Genomic DNA, 18,566 nt, shown 5'->3' on the forward strand with positions numbered 1-18,566 from the left:
AGATATTGAGATTGAGATGATTGATGAGGATTTATAAAAAAAAAAAAATCCATTTTAGAACTAGGCTGTAACGTAACAAAATGTGGAAAAAGGGAAGGGGTCTGAATACCTTCCGAATGCACTATATATGGGAAATGCCATTTGAAAGATATATTCTTGTTTCACTAAACTATCACAATAATAAATTAATGTTACACCACACATTTTGAACATATTTGGACATTGTCCCAGGTCATTGAGAACGTTCCGTACATCACAGTTTCCTCCTGTGAATAGGTCAGTCTCCTCTTAAATATCTTAGTCTGGAATTAACATTGAGATTACTGACATACACGTAATAACCACTCATTGTACTCATAAGTAAGGTAGCCTGTGTAATCACCTTGAAATAACAGAATTATGAAATAGGCTGAATCAGATTGTGTTTACATATGTTTAAGACTCACACTTACCTCAGCCTGTTTCTTCCACTTCATGATCTGGGTATCATTGCCGACCCTCAACCTGTTAACATGTCCTCTAGTGGCATCAGAACATAGGCAGATGGCCATGGAGTTCAGAGTGAAGAATATCTTCTCACAGCATCCTCCCATCCACAGCTCCATCTCCAGGCATGTTGGTACAAACTTCATTTTATTTTGCCTGCTGGTGAACAAGGCCATTGACAGCACCATCCATGTCCCTCTGTCAAGGAGGTCCTGCTTCTTACGTTGAAAGTCGTCTCTGAAAAGAGGAGACATTAGAAGGTTTCTTCTCTTAGTTTTGTCTTTTGTCTCGGACAAGGCTTACATGTCAGAGGCGTACTTACTTTACTAATTGACTTGTAGAAACGGTACAACTATATACAACATGTCAATTGTGAAATGATTGATATTGGACAGCTAGTGTGAACATGATATTGGGTTAATCCTCACATTGTGGTGATTTCTCTACCTTTAGATGAGGTCTACTTTGAGGTTTCTTGCCTGGGGAAGGGTTGCCCTCTAACAGGTGGTCATCAAAGGTGCCTTCTCCTCTGCCCCACGCCAGAGTCTCACTCCAGGAAAAGGTCTGAAAGACCTCTGTCTCCACCGGTTGGGACAAGGGACCATCTTTTTCCTGCACTAACTCCTTTTCTCTGAAAGTACTTAGAAATCACACAAACCAATGATCCTACATTGTAGATATATGGTATGGCATATCAACTGAATTATAATCTCAAGTCTAAAAAACAATCACTCTTATCACATACTTCTACTACCTTACCTCTTGATGATGACCTCTTTGTACTTCTTCACGTGTGACCTCATAAACAAAGCATGGAGGTATTGATGGCAATCCAGGTAATATCTGGCCCTGGCAAGGGGACCAGACCCATAGACTGGAGGTGTCCTCTTCACCTCGGGGACAGGGGACTTAGCTGGTGTTCCAGACAATCTCACCTTCTTCACCTTAGCTGGTGTTCCAGACAATCTCACCTTCTTCACCTTAGCTGGTGTAACAGCCAATCTCACCTTCTTCACCTTAGCTGGTGTTCCAGCCAATCTCACCTTCTTCACCTTAGCTGGTGTAACAGCCAATCTCACCTTCTTCACCTTAGCTGGTGTAACAGCCAATCTCACCTTCTTCACCTTAGCTGGTGTAACAGCCAATCTCACCTTCTTCACCTTAGCTGGTGTTCCAGCCAATCTCACCTTCTTCACATTAGCTGGTGTAACAGCCAATCTCACCTTATTCTCCTTAGCTGGTGTAACAGCCAATCTCACCTTCTTCACCTTAGCTGGTGTAACAGCCAATCTCACCTTCTTCTCCTTAGCTGGTGTAACAGCCAATCTCACCTTATTCTCCTTAGCTGGTGTAACAGCCAATCTCACCTTCTTCTCCTTAGCTGGTGTAACAGCCAATCTCACCTTCTTCTCCTTAGCTGGTGTAACAGCCAATCTCACCTTCTTCTCCTTAGCTGGTGTAACAGCCAATCTCACCTTCTTCTCCTTAGCTGGTGTAACAGCCAATCTCACCTTCTTCTCCTTAGCTGGTGTAACAGCCAATCTCACCTTCTTCTCCTTAGCTGGTGTAACAGCCAATCTCACCTTCTTCTCCTTAGCTGGTGTAACAGCCAATCTCACCTTATTCTCCTTAGCTGGTGTAACAGCCAATCTCACCTTCTTCTCCTTAGCTGGTGTAACAGCCAATCTCACCTTCTTCTCCTTAGCTGGTGTAACAGCCAATCTCACCTTCTTCTGGGTCTTGGTTCTTAGTGTGGCCACGCATGGCCGGCACAGAAATGAGGTTTTAGATGCAGACACAGGATCCAGTGGTCTGGCAGTAGGAGGACTGGTCAGGGACAAAACACTTGTCCTATTGTACCCTCCTCTGCCTTTAACTCATTCTAAACTACAACCTACATATTTATTCTCAGACATATTGTCCTCACAACTGTCTGTCTCTCCCTATCTCTCAACACTGTATGTGTGTGTGTGTGTGTGTGTGTGTGTGTGTGTGTGTGTGTGTGTGTGTGTGTGTGTGTGTGTGTGTCTATATAGTAAATGCTATATATATGATATGGTTATATATTGATAATTATATATTACATTTATATAAATGACAGTAGTGTGTGTATATATATATATATATATATATATATATATATATATATATATATATATATATATATATATATATATATATATAAATATAATGTGTAAAACTAGCAGTGTGAATGTTAAAACTATAAATGTTATAGAATAAGAGTTTACTGAAAATAATAAGTAATTAAGTGAATAATGGAACAAATGTAGTGAATGTGTCTGTTTGTAAATGACACCCAGCCTATACAATTATTGTAATATGTAAAATAAACATATCTTTCTATGATTTATCTTTCCTGGTTCTTATCTCTCAAAATCTCTGGACAGAAAATGTGCCAAGTCAATAAAGTTATGCTCCACATTTTGTGTTTACTGACGCCTGTAATGATCTGCGAAATTTTGATTGGTTGACACAGCATCTGTAGATTGTGTGATTTGATTGGACATCGAGTGTTTGGAGACCTAGGCCTACGTCGTTGGATATTCAATTGACACATGCGCTGAGTTTCCACCTTCGAGAAGGTTGCAAGCCACAGCACAGTTGATTAAGACGGGAAGATTTCTAGCTAAGGTGACGATAGAGTCCCCTGGTGCAAACCAGGAGTACGGTGGAAGTAACTTTAGACAAAGATTCGGATGGAGAGCCTCGTAAATGGCGTCCCTTGAGAAAGCAAGAACAAGATGTATGTCAGGAGAAGTGCAGTATTGTCACAAGGAGACGTATACTTGGAATACGGAGGAGGAATGGAGGGGAAAAGAGAGGCAGAGGAGGTCTAAGAGAGAGAGGGAGGAAGATTGTGAGCTTGAGTCGGTTAAAAATGGCGGAAAAAAAGGGAGAAGGTTTGTTAAAGAAGAATGGTAGAAAATGTAAGCAGAGTGGGCTGAAGACAGGAGGAGAAATGGAAGTGATTGAGGGTGAAGTATCAGAGGTGTTAGGTGTGGTGAAGTACTCGGAGCCCGAGGCTAGCACCGAGGGTCAGGATAAAGATGAGTCTGTGACAGTAGGAGTGACGTTTTTGGAAAAAGTGGACCCTTGCCTTTTGGCTGATCCGTTTGTGTTTTCAGGGTGGGTGAAAAAACAGTTGGGTATAGTGGAATCGGTGAGGGTAACCAGAAGTGGTCTAGTGATAATTGTTTGTGTTTCTGTTGGTCAGAGGGAGAAGGCGCTCTGAGTTAAACAAATGGGGGCAAGAAATGTGAATTGCTTCGCTCTCAAGAAAAGGGCGCCATTGACAGGAGTGATTACTGGGGTAGCGGTAAATGTAAAAGTTGACCAACTGAAGGGGAAGATTCCCGGTGTTTGTGATGCTCGTCATTTGGTGCGACGCAAACAGGGTGGCGAGAGTGGGGAACAGAAGAGTCATTGTCTGTTCTTTTGAGTTTTGAAGTTGAGTCTTTTCCAGACAAAGTGATGTTAGGATATATAAATTCGAGCTTATATGCCGAATACATTACGATGTTACAGGTGTCAAACTTATGGGCATGTGGCAGCAGTGGAGAAGGGAGGTTCCAAGGTCTGAGAAGTGTGCAGAAGGGCATGAGACAAAGGAATGTGTAGCATTGGGGAAAGTAGGGGTATGTGCTAATTGTAGGGGTGCCCATGGGGCTTGGGGATCAGAAATGTCCCGTGCGAGAGAGGCAGGTTGAGGTTTCCGGGGTTAGACTAGTGAAGAAGTTGTCATATGCTGAGGCAGGGAAGAAAGTAGAGGAAGATGGGTCAAGGGGGAGGAGTGGTGAGAGTAGGAGATCTGTACCAGTACAGAGGGATAGGCCAACAAGTGATATATGTTTCAGTAAGATTGGATTTTTAGCATTTATAGCAATGGTTATTAATTGTACTGCAGGGATGGAACGTAAGTCGAAAAATATGTAGGTTGTGGTGGCAGCTGCAGAGAGGTATTTGGGTGTGCGAGACTTGACATCAGTAGAGTTACAGGGTGTGTTAAGTGGTGATGTCCCATCCTTTCAGGTTGAGGCCATGAGGTAGGAATAAATAGATTTAAATAGTGGAGTAGCCTGGTGTTCATTCTATTGTATTAATTTATAAGGGAGTTGTACTCCAGTCCAGTAGGTGGCGGTAATGCAACATATTGGATGCCAACCGCCGTTAAACCTCATTGAAGAAGTAAAAGAAGTAAGATAATTCAAGAAATCTGTCATTCATATTTACCGAATAGTTATTAGTCGCGCAATTGTACATCTATTGGTAAAGATGGTGTCAGTAACTCATTAGGACAGCTGATTGACCTGATGGAAGACTCCTAGTAGAGATACAGATGGTTTCAGTAACTCATTAGGACAGCTGATTGACCTGATGGAAGACTCCTAGTAGAGATACAGATGGTGTCAGTAACTCATTGGGACAGCTGATTGACCTGATGGAAGACTCCTAGTAGAGATACAGATGGTGTCAGTAACTCATTGGTACAGCTGATTGACCTGATGGAAGACTCCTAGTAGAGATACAGATGGTGTCAGTAACTCATTGGGACAGCTGATTGACCTGATGGAAGACTCCTAGTAGAGATACAGATGGTGTCAGTAACTCATTAGGATAGCTGATTGACCTGATGGAAGACTCCTAGTAGAGATACAGATGGTGTCAGTAACTCATTAGGACAGCTGATTGACCTGATGGAAGACTCCTAGTAGAGATACAGATGGTGTCAGTAACTCATTAGGACAGCTGATTGACCTGATGGAAGACTCCTAGTAGAGATACAGATGGTGTCAGTAACTCATTAGGACAGCTGATTGACCTGATGGAAGACTCCTAGCAGAGATATAGATGGTGTCAGTAACTCATTGGGACAGCTGATTGACCTGATGGAAGACTCCTAGCAGAGATACAGATGGTGTCAGTAACTCATTGGGACAGCTGATTGACCTGATGGAAGACTCATAGCAGAGATACAGATGGTGTCAGTAACTCATTGGGACAGCTGATTGACCTGATGGAAGACTCCTAGTAGAGATACAGATGGTGTCAGTAACTCATTAGGACAGCTGATTGACCTGATGGAAGACTCCTAGTAGAGATACAGATGGTGTCAGTAACTCATTGGGACAGCTGATTGACCTGATGGAAGACTCCTAGTAGAGATACAGATGGTGTCAGTAACTCATTAGGACAGCTGATTGACCTGATGGAAGACTCCTAGTAGAGATACAGATGGTGTCAGTAACTCATTAGGACAGCTGATTGACCTGATGGAAGACTCCTAGTAGAGATACAGATGGTGTCAGTAACTCATTAGGACAGCTGATTGACCTGATGGAAGATTCCTAGTAGAGATACAGTTTTCTACCGTTTCTTTTGGATTTAATTCGCCTGTTGCTACTTGTCATTTTGTACTTTAGGATTTGACCTTTTTGCCGTTCATATCACTTGGAACCTGTTTAACCTCATCTGGATTAAAATGCTTTATTTTACCAACCTGGAATCTGTGACAAACAATGGACAATTAACTAGTGAGTAATTAATACATTTAAACTGCAACAGCAACTCTCCTTTTATCTGTGGAAATATTGTAAGGAACCATACCTGTATTTAGGTGTTTATTGAAGTGGCCGTTAGTATCTGGGAGTTTAGCCACTTGTTTACCTCAAGTAAAGTTGATATGTCGATCATTCATTAATTTATTTACTTTATTTCTGTTGCTTGAAGAGAATATTATGACATTTGTGAAGAACGAGCTGAAGATGTTCAAGATGATTCTTAGTCCAGAACTCCCACAAGGCTTTGAGAGTCAGAAGCAGGATAAGGAAGTGGTGGATGCTGAAGATGAGAAGCAGGAGAGCAGTGCCAGAGACGGGGCTATGAAGATCACACTGCACGTCCTGAGGAAAATGAACCAGAAGGAGCTTGCTGACACATTGGAGAAAAGTAAGAGCTGTCTGCCTCATGTTGAATGTTGTTTTATAACAAACATTTAAAAGCTGTAGCTAAAGTACAGCTAAAGCAGCTGTGTAACTTAATGATATTGTTGCAGCATTAACACAATAGTGAGAGAAAAAAGTTGATACTTCACAGGCTCTAGAGATGTTATAGTTGTACTTATTAACACATACGTCATATATTCTGCATTATTAAGGTGTCTAGTCTTTCATTTGATTTCTCAGAATGGTCACAACAGGGCCGGATATATTTTAATATACACTCCCGTTCAAAAGTTGGGGTCACTTAGCAAATTTTTTGTCCATTAAAATAACATCAAATTGATCAGAAATACAGTGTAAACATTGTTAATGTTGTAAATGTCTATTGTAGCTGGAAACGGCTGATTTTTAATGGAATATCTACATAGGCGTACAGAGGCCCATTATCATCAACCATCAGTCCTGTGTTCCAATGGCACAGTGTGTTTGCTAATCCAAGTTTGTCATTTTAAAAGGCTAATTGATCATTAGAAAACCCTTTTGCAATTATGTTAGCACAGCTGAAAACTGTTGTGCTGATTAAAGAAGCAATAAAAACTGGCCTTCTTGAGACTAGTTGAGGATCTGGAGCATCAGCAATTGTGGGTTCGATTACAGGCTCACAATGGCCAGAAACAAATAACTTTCTTCTGAAACTCGTCAGTCTATTCTTGTTCTGAGAAATGAAGGCTATTCCATGTGAGAAATTGCCAAGAAACTGAAGATCTCGTACAACGCTGTGTACTCCCTTCACAGAACAGCACAAACTGGCTCTAACCAGAATAGAAAGAGGAGTGGGAGGCCCCGGTGCACAACTGAGCAAGAGGACAAATACATTAGAGTGTCTAGTTTGAAAAACAGGCGCCTCACAGGTCCTCAACTGGCAGCTTCATTAAATAATACCCACGTTTCTCAACGTCAACAGTGAAGCGGCGACTCCGGGATGCTGACCTTCTAGGCAGAGTTTCAAAGAAGATCCGACTGCCTATCTTAATATTTTCTTTTTATCGGCCAGTCTGAGATATGGATTTTTCTTTGCAACTCTGCCTAGAAGGTCAGCATCCCGGAGTCGCCTCCTGTTTTGCGGGTACTATTTAATGAAGCTGCCAGTTGAGGACCTGTGAGGCGCCTGTTTCTCAAACTAGACACTCTAATGTATTTGTCCTCTTGCTCAGTTGCCCACTCCTCTTCTGGTTAGAGGCAGTTTGCGCTGTTCTAGAGAGAGAGAGAGAGAGAGAGAGAGAGAGAGAGAGAGAGAGAGAGAGAGAGAGAGATCGTACCAGGGATTATTTATGTATGATGTTGGTAGAATGTATAAATTGGGATAGTAGTAAGAGGCCGGTGGGTAAATGACTAAGATTCAAGCCTCCTGTCAATTAGGGAGCTTTGTTTCTTTATTGTGTGTTTAGTTGTACCTTTACCTTCCTGTAGTTGACCATTTGGTAGGATTCTGTATGGAGGAATGGTCTAAGATCACTCCAACTCAGAAAACATTTTACAAAAAGCCTCAGTGCCGTTACCCTTACAAGGGAGGTATTGAAAGGGGGTGTCAATTTTGACCCCTACCTTTTTGAGAAAAAAAGTATTACTTGTTAAACAAAATCTATTTCTCTGAGCAATTGTATTAGTATAAAATCATTTAATTTCCCTTTTTATTTAGCATTCAATATAGCTCAGTATTTTTTTATTTTATTTTATACAGTCATTTTTGCTGATCTTTATGAAGGGAGTCAATCATTTGGGACCCTATTGTATACTTCAAAGTTAGAGATATGTTGAAACTGGATCCGTCAAAATGATTCAACATTTTATAGTATGCCATGGTCTTTACTGGCCAAAGGTTAAACTACTGTTATGTTTATGCTATACTATGGTGTTGAGTCTCTGGACTTTGACCAGATATTATTGCATCCAAAGATCAAATGTACCTAGAACACAGATACAGAGCCAATTGTCATCAGGAAGGTGCTCTCTCAGCACAACGGAAAATATCTCAGTGACTTGACATGTTCTGGTTGTGAATTCACGCTATAAGGTAAGACTCTTCACAGGGATTATTGTAAAGTGTGTAGGGAAATTAAATCTATGGTGTTATTATAGTATAGAGAATGACAGTAAAACACTCAGATCTAACAGTCCATTTCACCTGGGACAGGTACGTGACAGTTCAATCATACAAAATGGTGCTAACTGGGCGTAGGCAAGTCAGATTCAAAAACATATTGTTGTTCATATCTCGTATTATAGGATTCGTATATCGTGGTTATTTTACCATTTGTAAAAATGTTAATCTATCATAGTTCTAAATAATCTTTCAGAATATCAGAACATTTGTTGTTTTCAAAATTACAATGAGCTCCTACTTCCTGTGTAATTTGGTATGAAACCTGAACGTACTTTTCTTAACATTGATATTATGAATTAAATTCAATAATATCATAATAATAGCAGACCTGTTGAACAAAGCAACACTGTCACACCCTGGCTCTGGGACTCATTATGTTGAGCCAGGGTGTGTTCATTCTATGTTTTCTGTTTCTATGTTGGGTGTTCTAGGTTGTTTATTTCTATGTTTGACTGAGTGACTCCCAATCAGAGGCAACGAGTGTCAGCTGTGTGCTGGTTGTCTCTGATTGGGAGCCATATTTAACTGTCTGTGTTTCACTTTGTGTTTGTGGGTTTTTGTTCTGTGTTCGGTCATTGTCACTGAGGACTTCACGAGTCGTTTATTGTTTTGTTATTTCGTGTGTATGCTTTAATTAAATAAAGCAAGTATGTTCGCTACAAACGCTGCGCTTTGGTCCACTCCTTCATACGACGTTCGTGACAGAAAAACCCACCATAAAAGGACCAAGCAGCGTGTCCAGGAGCAGGCAGACTGGACATGGGAGGAAGCGCCAGGAAAGGAGATGGAGAGGCTGGCGATGGCCCAGGTGGGCAAATCGTGGTCCTGGGAAGACATGCTCGGGGGCAAGGGACCTTGGGGTAGGATTAAGGCCCTGGCGAGAGAGGAGCAGCGGCGTCAGCAGTGCCATCGTCGGACGGACGAGAGGCACCCCCAATAATTTTTTAGGGGGGGGCACACGGCATGGGCGACTGGGCAGCAGGAGGCTGCCACAGGGCGAAATGGGAGACGAGGAGAGAAGGCCACCGGGTTACGGGAGCCATTGGCGAGAGGAGGGAAGGAAGTTGTAGAGGCACGGCGAGAGGTACTGAGGTGTATTGCCAGTCCGGTCCGGCCCGTTCCTGATCCCCGTTTAAGGCCAGTGGTGTGTGTTCCCAGTACGGTCCGGCCTGTTCCTGCTCCACGCACCAAGTCTACGGTGTGCGTCGCCAGCCCGGTCCGGCCTGTCCCTGCTCCACGCACCAAGCCTACGGTGTGCGTCGACAGCCCAGCCCGGCCTGTCCCTGCTCCACGCACCAAGCCTACGGTGTGCGTCGCCAGCCCAGCCCGGCCTGTCCCTGCTCCACGCACCAAGCCTACGGTGTGCGTCGCCAGCCCAGCCCGGCCTGTCCCTGCTCCACGCACCAAGCCTACGGTGTGCGTCGCCAGCCCAGCCCGGCCTGTCCCTGCTCCACGCACCAAGCCAGGGGTGCGAGTCGTCAGTCCGGCACAACCCGTGCCTGGGTCATCGGTGCCAATTCAGGTACCGCTCTACTGCTCCACTAAGGAGCTGAAGCCTACCGCTCCTGCTACGTCCAGTCCAGCTCCAGCCAGCGGGGCCAGACCGGACCAGGGGCGCTATGGGGGGTTTGTTGGAGGGTGGTGGGCATTCCTCCTCGGCGGCGGCTCCGGCTCCGGGCTTGCGGAGGAAAAAAACACAGCTAAAACTGGTTTAGAGTAAATTATATGTTTATCAAAAATAATGTAAGAAAAATGTCTTGAAGAAGGACTATAAGAAAAAAAAAACTGAAGCAAGATTCGGTACAATGTCATGAGTTACTGCTGCGGCATGCAGTGGTGGAAAAAGTAAAGATACCTTAATAGAAAATGACTCAAGTAAAAGTGAAAGGCACCCAGTAAAATACTACTTGAGTAAAAGTCTAAAAGTATTTGATTTTAAATATACTTAAGAGTCAAAAGTAAATGTAATTGCTAAAATATACTTAAGTATCAAAAGTAAAAGTAAAGTAGGAATAATTCAAATTCAAATGTCTTATATTAAGCAAACCAGACGGCACCATTTTCTTGTTATTTTCATTTATGGATAGCCAGGGTCACTTTCCAACACTCAGACATAATTTTTATCATTTACAAAGGAAGCATGTGTTTAGTGAGTCTGCCAGATCAGAGGCAGTAGGGATGACCAGCGATGTTCTCTTGATAAGTGCGAATTGGACCATTTACTGAATGTAACGAGTACTTTTGGGTGTCAGGGAAAATGTATGGAGTAAAAAGTACATAATTTTCTTCATGAATGTAGTGAAGTAAAAGTAAAAGTTGTTAAAAATATAAATAGTAAAGTACAGATACTTTAAAGTAGTTTTACTTAAGTACTTTACACCACTGCATAAGAAGATGGATAAATGTGTTGATTTTGAAAGAAAGACGGGCAGATTCTGCTAGGTAGGCTACGAACTATTATAAAGTTAGGTCGTCATCACAGTAGGTTTGAGCTACAGTATGATGACTTACCAACCTGATGGTCTCCGTTGGAAATGTTGTGGAAAATGTTGTACACTCAGTGTATTAAAATATATGACATAAACAACAAATTATAAGCAGATGCTTTACAGTATATACTCAGATACACAAAATACATCTGGTTTCAGATCTTGAAGATTCTCCTCTTCAATAGCAATATCATCAATTCTGACCAGTAACTTACCTGGGGTCAAAGGACCCTGATTTATCACTAAAATGTATAGGATGATCCATAGAGATGTCACTCTTCATGGACAGATGACTTGGTACTGGAGAGACTGATCTCAGAGTTTGGTTGGAGATTCTGGAAAACATAATAAATCACCATGAAACTACATTTTAAAATATATCAAAATTAATAAACTAATAACTTCAATCTTCTATGATAGAAGTGTAGATCCCACCGGAGCTCCCTGCAGTCCACCTGTTTAGGAGTTGGTATGAAAGTCAGTCCTCTTTCTAGAACCTCACTCTCGGCTTGGTTGAGCCCAATGGGACGTTGCTGGTCAACACCTCAAATCGGTCGTGAAGTAGTATGGACATATTGCTGGAGCAAGGTCACTAAACTGGTGGTTAGACAGGGTAGATCCAAGAGCAGGCCCCTGCTGTCATCTAGAGGGCGTTTCTGTCTTTTGTACAGGATCCATTTTGAGACGACAGAGCAGAAAACACTGTCTGGAGAGAAGTACAAAATAAAGTAAGTATTTCTGAACAATAGTCTATTCTAATGGACAGAGTAAGAGAATGAATACCTGGAATGAGATATTACTAGTTAGTAGAACTGCTACTTGAGCTGAGTTGCTGACAGACAGCAGTTTTCAAAGTGTTATCACATGTTATCAGTCAAACGTCTGGTAAAGATGGTGGAGGAGCTTTTAAATGATAGGGTTTGATGTTTATCTCAGGGTTTCTCAATCCTTTTGTTCTTGCCCAGCATTTACACACCTGATTCAACTAATCATCAGATAATTTAAGACAGTTTAATATTTGAGGCATACAAATGAACATTCTCAAATTAAAAACCTTTTGGATTTGTAGGCCTGTTTACACTTTATAATAGGCATACAAGAATTCACATTTGAGGAAAAAGGCTCAACTAAATTTGGTTTCAAGTAAATGATATGTTTAGCTAAAATAATGTAACAAGAAGAAGTAAAAAAAAAAAAACTGAAGCAAGATTCAAAACAATGTGATGAGTTACTGCTGTCGCATGCAACTGACTGTTAGCGCCACCCTCTGGCTACTGTTGTTATATAAAGGGAGATGACAGAGGAGAAAACACTATATGGAGAGATAAAAAAAATATGTAGTATTTCTGAACAATAATCTAGTCTAAAGGACAGAGTAATATAATAAATACCTTGAAAGACAGTATTACTACTTAGTAGAAGGATCACAAACTCACCGGGTTCTGTCATATTATTATCCTACACCAGTGCAGTCAGAAGTTATGCGTTTTCCTCATATGAAAGTGAAAGTAAGTTTGTAGCCTAAGCAGTTACAATATGGCTGTTGAAACTGTGGCGCACATTTCTCGGCAACATTAGACGTAGGATAAATGTGTTGATTTGAAGGAAAGACGGGCAGACTCTGGTAAGTCTAGGCTACACAGAACTATTATAAAGTTAAGTCGTCGTCAGACATTCAATAGACAGAGCAGGCTTGAGATATGATTCTTTATCATGCTGACCAACCTGGGCCTGGTTTCCGCGATGGGATTTAGGCTTAATGCTGGGTACGCATAAAAAGTGGGAAACGAGACTGAATAAAATACAAAGTTGAGTAAACGCTATTTTGCAAAGAAAAAGGTGTGTAAGAGAGTTTACCCTCCACTACAACCCTGTTGATGTGGTGTGCAGCATAGAGGGCATAGTCCTTTAGTCTCTATGGACCAGATGGTAGTGTACAGTTCAGAGATGGCTTGATGTGGTGTGCAGCATAGAGTGTATAGTCCTTTAGTCTCTATGGACCAGATGGTAGTGTACAGTTCAGAGATGGCTTGATGTGGTGTGCAGCATAGAGTGTATAGTCCTTTAGTCTCTATGGGCCAGATGGTAGTGTACAGTTCAGAGATGGCTTGATGTGGTGTGCAGCATAGAGTGTATAGTCCTTTAGTCTCTATGGGCCAGATGGTAGTGTACAGTTCAGAGATGGCTTGATGTGGTGTGCAGCATAGAGTGTATAGTCCTTTAGTCTCTACGGGCCAGATGGTAGTGTACAGTTCAGAGATGGCTTGATGTGGTGTGCAGCATAGAGTGTATAGTCCTTTAGTCTCTATGGACCAGATGGTAGTGTACAGTTCAGAGATGGCTTGATGTGGTGAGCAGCATAGAGTGTATAGTCCTTTAGTCTCTATGGACCAGATGGCCAGTTGGTGAGGGCTACAGCATGGGGAAAGAAACTGTTCAGATGGGGGTCTATAACATCCAATCACATAGGTTTACAGCAGCTAACAGATGCAAATTCATCGCTACTAACTCAAACTTCCTTGGTTTAAATAAAGACAATTTCTGTAAAGATAAAAAATATATATATAATTTATAAATCATGAGCCTCATCTTGAAGAGTCACCTGCGACAGCAGTCATATGAATGCTGATCTGGGATCAGTTTAGCCTTTTAGATCATAATGAAACAGATTAGATGGACAGGGGGGACCTGATCCTAGATCCGCACTCCTCCTCTGAGACACTGCCTTTATGAATAAGGGCCCAGGAGTCAGCAGGACCAACTGGAAGTCGCTCTGGATAAGAGCTTCTGCTAAATGACTAAAATGTAAGTGTAGTATGAGTCAGCAGGACCAAGAAACCAAACACATGGTGTTGTAAAGTCTAGTTACAGCAGGGGTTTACTGCCATCTAGTGGAAGATACCAATAAAACACATGGTGTTGTAAAGTCTAGTTACAGCAGGGGTTTACTGCCATCTAGTGGAAGATACCAATAAAACACATGGTGTTGTAAAGTCTAGTTACAGCAGTGGTTTACTGCCATCTAGTGGAAGATACCAATAAAACACTTTATTATCAGGGTGTGGAGGGGGCTGAGCTGAAACTGAAAGTAAATGTTTATTTTGTACAGGATCCATTTTGAGACGACCGCGCAGAAAACACTATATGGAGAGAACTGAAAAATAAAGTAAGTATTTCTGAACAATAATCTATTCTAATAGACAGAGTAAGAGAATGAATACCTGGAATGAGATATTACTAGTTAGTAGAACTGCTACTTGAGCTTAGTTGCTGACAGACAGCCGTTTTCAAAATGGAAACTAATCAGTAGGCCTACACGTTATCAGCAAAACGTCTGGTGAAGATGGTGCAGGAGCTTTTCAATGATATGGTTTGATGTTTATCTCAGGGTTTCTCAATCCTTTTGTTCTTGGCCAGCATATACCCACCTGATTCAACTAATCATCAAATATTTTAAGACAGTTTATTTGAGGACTGTTAACAATTATTAAAGGCCTACAGTAAATCATATTTTGGAGAGAAAAAACACAACTAAACCTGGTTTGGAGTAAATTATAAGTTTAGCTAAAATAATGTAAGAGATGTCTTGAAGAAGCACTATAAAAAAAAATTGAATCAAGATTTAGCACAATGTCAGGAGTTACTGCAATCACATGCAACTGACTGTTAGCGCCACCCTCTGGTTACTATTGGTATATAAAGGGGTGAGGCCATGACTACAGTTGAAACTGAAAATAACAAAGTATCTGTACAGGGGCCATTTTGAGATGACAGAGCAGCTCATAGTTTAATCTCTAAACTGCAACGCAGTTTGAAAGTAAAGTGAGTATTTCAGGTTAATCATCTAGAATAAAGGGAACATTTGGAATTCACCAAACTAGTTTTGGAGTGCTGCTGGGCCATTCCTACCATGCAGAGCCTTTTCTGGCCCCAGGAAATATCACTTCTTATTTAGTGGAAAATGTGGATTCCAAAAGGCTTTAAATATAAAGTCAGGTGTCCTTTACCTTAAACTGGAGGCAAAAGAAACGCACACCTGTTTAGGAGAGGTGCTGGGTAACAGAGTAGAACACCTGTTTAGGAGAGGTGCTGGCTAACAGAGGAGAACACCTGTTTAGGAGAGGTGCTGGCTAACAGAGGAGAACACCTGTTTAGGAGAGGTGCTGGGTAGCAGAGTAGAACACCTGTTTAGGAGAGGTGCTGGGTAGCAGAGTAGAACACCTGTTTAGGAGAGGTGCTGGCTAACAGAGGAGAACACCTGTTTAGGAGAGGTGCTGGCTAACAGAGGAGAACACCTGTTTAGGAGAGGTGCTGGGTAGCAGAGTAGAACACCTGTTTAGGAGAGGTGCTGGCTAACAGAGTAGAACACCTGTTTAGGAGAGGTGCTGGCTAACAGAGGATAACACCTGTTTAGGAGAGGTGCTGGGTAACAGAGGAGAACACCTGTTTAGGAGAGGTGCTGGCTAACAGAGGAGAACACCTGTTTAGGAGAGGTGCTGGGTAACAGAGGAGAACACCTGTTTAGGAGAGGTGCTGGGTAACAGAGGAGAACACCTGTTTAGGAGAGGTGCTGGGTAACAGAGTAGAACACCTGTTTAGGAGAGGTGCTGGCTAGCAGAGTAGAACACCTGTTTAGGAGAGGTGCTGGCTAACAGAGGAGAACACCTGTTTAGGAGAGGTGCAGGGTAACAGAGGAGAACACCTGTTTAGGAGAGGTGCTGGGTAACAGAGTAGAACACCTGTTTAGGAGAGGTGCTGGCTAGCAGAGTAGAACACCTGTTTAGGAGAGGTGCTGGCTAACAGAGGAGAACACCTGTTTAGGAGAGGTGCAGGGTAACAGAGGAGAACACCTGTTTAGGAGAGGTGCTGGCTAACAGAGGAGAACACCTGTTTAGGAGAGGTGCTGGCTAACAGAGTAGAACACCTGTTTAGGAGAGGTGCTGGCTAGCAGAGGAGAACACCTGTTTAGGAGAGGTGCTGGGTAGCAGAGTAGAACACCTGTTTAGGAGAGGTGCTGGCTAACAGAGGAGAACACCTGTTTAGGAGAGGTGCTGGCTAACAGAGTAGAACACCTGTTTAGGAGAGGTGCAGGGTAACAGAGGAGAACACCTGTTTAGGAGAGGTGCTGGCTAGCAGAGTAGAACACCTGTTTAGGAGAGGTGCTGGGTAACAGAGTAGAACACCTGTTTAGGAGAGGTGCTGGGTAGCAGAGTAGAACACCTGTTTAGGAGAGGTGCAGGGTAACAGAGGAGAACACCTGTTTAGGAGAGGTGCTGGCTAGCAGAGTAGAACACCTGTTTTGGAGAGGTGCTGGTAACAGAGTAGAACACCTGTTTAGGAGAGGTGCTGGGTAGCAGAGTAGAACACCTGTTTAGGAGAGGTGCTGGGTAGCAGAGTAGAACACCTGTTTAGGAGAGGTGCTGGGTAGCAGAGTAGAACACCTGTTTAGGAGAGGTGCTGGCTAGCAGAGGAGAACACCTGTTTAGGGGAGGTGCTGGCTAACAGAGGAGAACACCTGTTTAGGAGAGGTGCTGGGTAACAGAGGAGAACACCTGTTTAGGAGAGGTGCTGGGTAACAGAGTAGAACACCTGTTTAGGAGAGGTGCTGGCTAGCAGAGTAGAACACCTGTTTAGGAGAGGTGCTGGCTAACAGAGAAGAACACCTGTTTAGGAGAGGTGCAGGGTAACAGAGGAGAACACCTGTTTAGGAGAGGTGCTGGGTAACAGAGTAGAACACCTGTTTAGGAGAGGTGCTGGCTAGCAGAGTAGAACACCTGTTTAGGAGAGGTGCTGGCTAACAGAGGAGAACACCTGTTTAGGAGAGGTGCAGGGTAGCAGAGTAGAACACCTGTTTAGGAGAGGTGCTGGGTAGCAGAGTAGAACACCTGTTTAGGAGAGGTGCTGGTAACAGAGTAGAACACCTGTTTAGGAGAGGTGCTGGGTAGCAGAGTAGAACACCTGTTTAGGAGAGGTGCTGGGTAGCAGAGTAGAACACCTGTTTAGGAGAGGTGCTGGGTAACAGAGGAGAACACCTGTTTAGGAGAGGTGCTGGGTAACAGAGGAGAACACCTGTTTAGGGGAGGTGCTGGCTAGCAGAGTAGAACACCTGTTTAGGAGAGGTGCTGGCTAGCAGAGGAGAACACCTGTTTAGGGGAGGTGCTGGCTAACAGAGGAGAACACCTGTTTAGGAGAGGTGCTGGTAACAGAGTAGAACACTTGTAAAAGAAAAGGAGAGTCTCACTCTATGAGCTCAGATGAAATAGTGTAATAACCTGATGACCAATGTTTCGTTAGACAGCTGTCTTCATCATTTACCTTAAAAATACCAAAATATGGATCCTGAAAGGGAATTTGATGCATTTTCATATGGGTTAATGTCGACTTTGCTTATGGAAAACCATATCATGCTAAGGTTTTTACACTCAGTTCTTGGGTTTCGCGAGTGGAAATTTGACATTTTGAAAATGGAAGTTATGGAACTCCAACATGTGCTTCTGTTATGAGGAAAACTCCACAATGAAACTGACATTAAATGTGGAGAATGATAGATCTGTTGGCCATCAAGTAGCCTATTCATTGTTATGCCTGTCTAGGCAACTGTAGCCTGCCATTTTATACTATAAATATGTTGAAATGACTGGAGTCGATGCAAATTATTTTGTGCCACTTGTGTAGCCAACCTGGAGCTGGCAAACAGATGTAATAAATAGCCTTTAACTTCAGTTTATTGTTGTTGTAGCCTTGTGTTATTATGTAATTAATAATGGCCGTGTTTAGTTAATTCAATTGGAAGTTATCAAGTGTCACCATGGTCACAGTTCTATCTCAATTGCTGATCAGATGTTAGAATGCATTAGATTGAAGGTAACAGTCAGCCAGATTAGGCTACAGGTAAAAAATAATCTGGCTGTTGTTGACAAGCATGGACCTATTCAGTTCATATCCATGTTATTAATATTTGATTCATTGATTGAAATTACGACCCCATCCTCAGTAGCCTATTCCAGCAGACTACTGGGCAACAGAAGCACTTCCTACCTCAACATCGTCTTGCTATTCATGTTAAATAAATGAATCTGTCAATTTGAACTAAGCAAGCTGCTAAATCATTCAGCTTACATCTTGCTTACATCTTGCCCAGACTACTGGAGGCTGTCTGAAATAAGATGTAGGCCTATCAGGGGCTATGTTTTGGCCTAGTTTTCAGGCCTTGTTGGTGGGTTTTGAGTAGTCATTGGGCTAGAAAAGTAATAACATTAAATAACCTGACTGTTTGGATGTGTCTGTTAGTAAATGTTTTATTTCTAAGAGATCATGAATAAAAGAGAACAATGGACATTCTAGAATGAGTTGTCACTGTGTTCACCACAACCAACATGCTGCATCTCTGTTTAGGGGTCAGTGCTCTAAAATGAGTCTCTCTGGAGAGAGAGAGGAGGGGGGCCCTGCCTCTAAACTGAGTCTCTC

At 42.5% G+C, this 18,566-nt stretch overlaps 1 long non-coding RNA gene across 1 annotated transcript; it reads left to right on the forward strand.

Moving 5' to 3' along the window:
* The first annotated feature begins 11,758 nt into the window (after positions 1-11,758).
* On the forward strand, positions 11,759-18,543 carry LOC311120842. The gene is made up of 3 exons (XR_014612205.1): positions 11,759-11,827; positions 14,209-14,265; positions 18,495-18,543. It is a non-coding gene; the product is annotated as an uncharacterized lncRNA (long non-coding RNA).
* The last annotated feature ends 23 nt before the right edge of the window (positions 18,544-18,566 follow it).

This window comes from Coregonus lavaretus, assembly GCF_964263955.1.
Source record: "Coregonus lavaretus genome assembly, contig: HAP1_SCAFFOLD_522, whole genome shotgun sequence".
Classification (NCBI taxonomy): Eukaryota; Metazoa; Chordata; class Actinopteri; order Salmoniformes; family Salmonidae; genus Coregonus; species Coregonus lavaretus.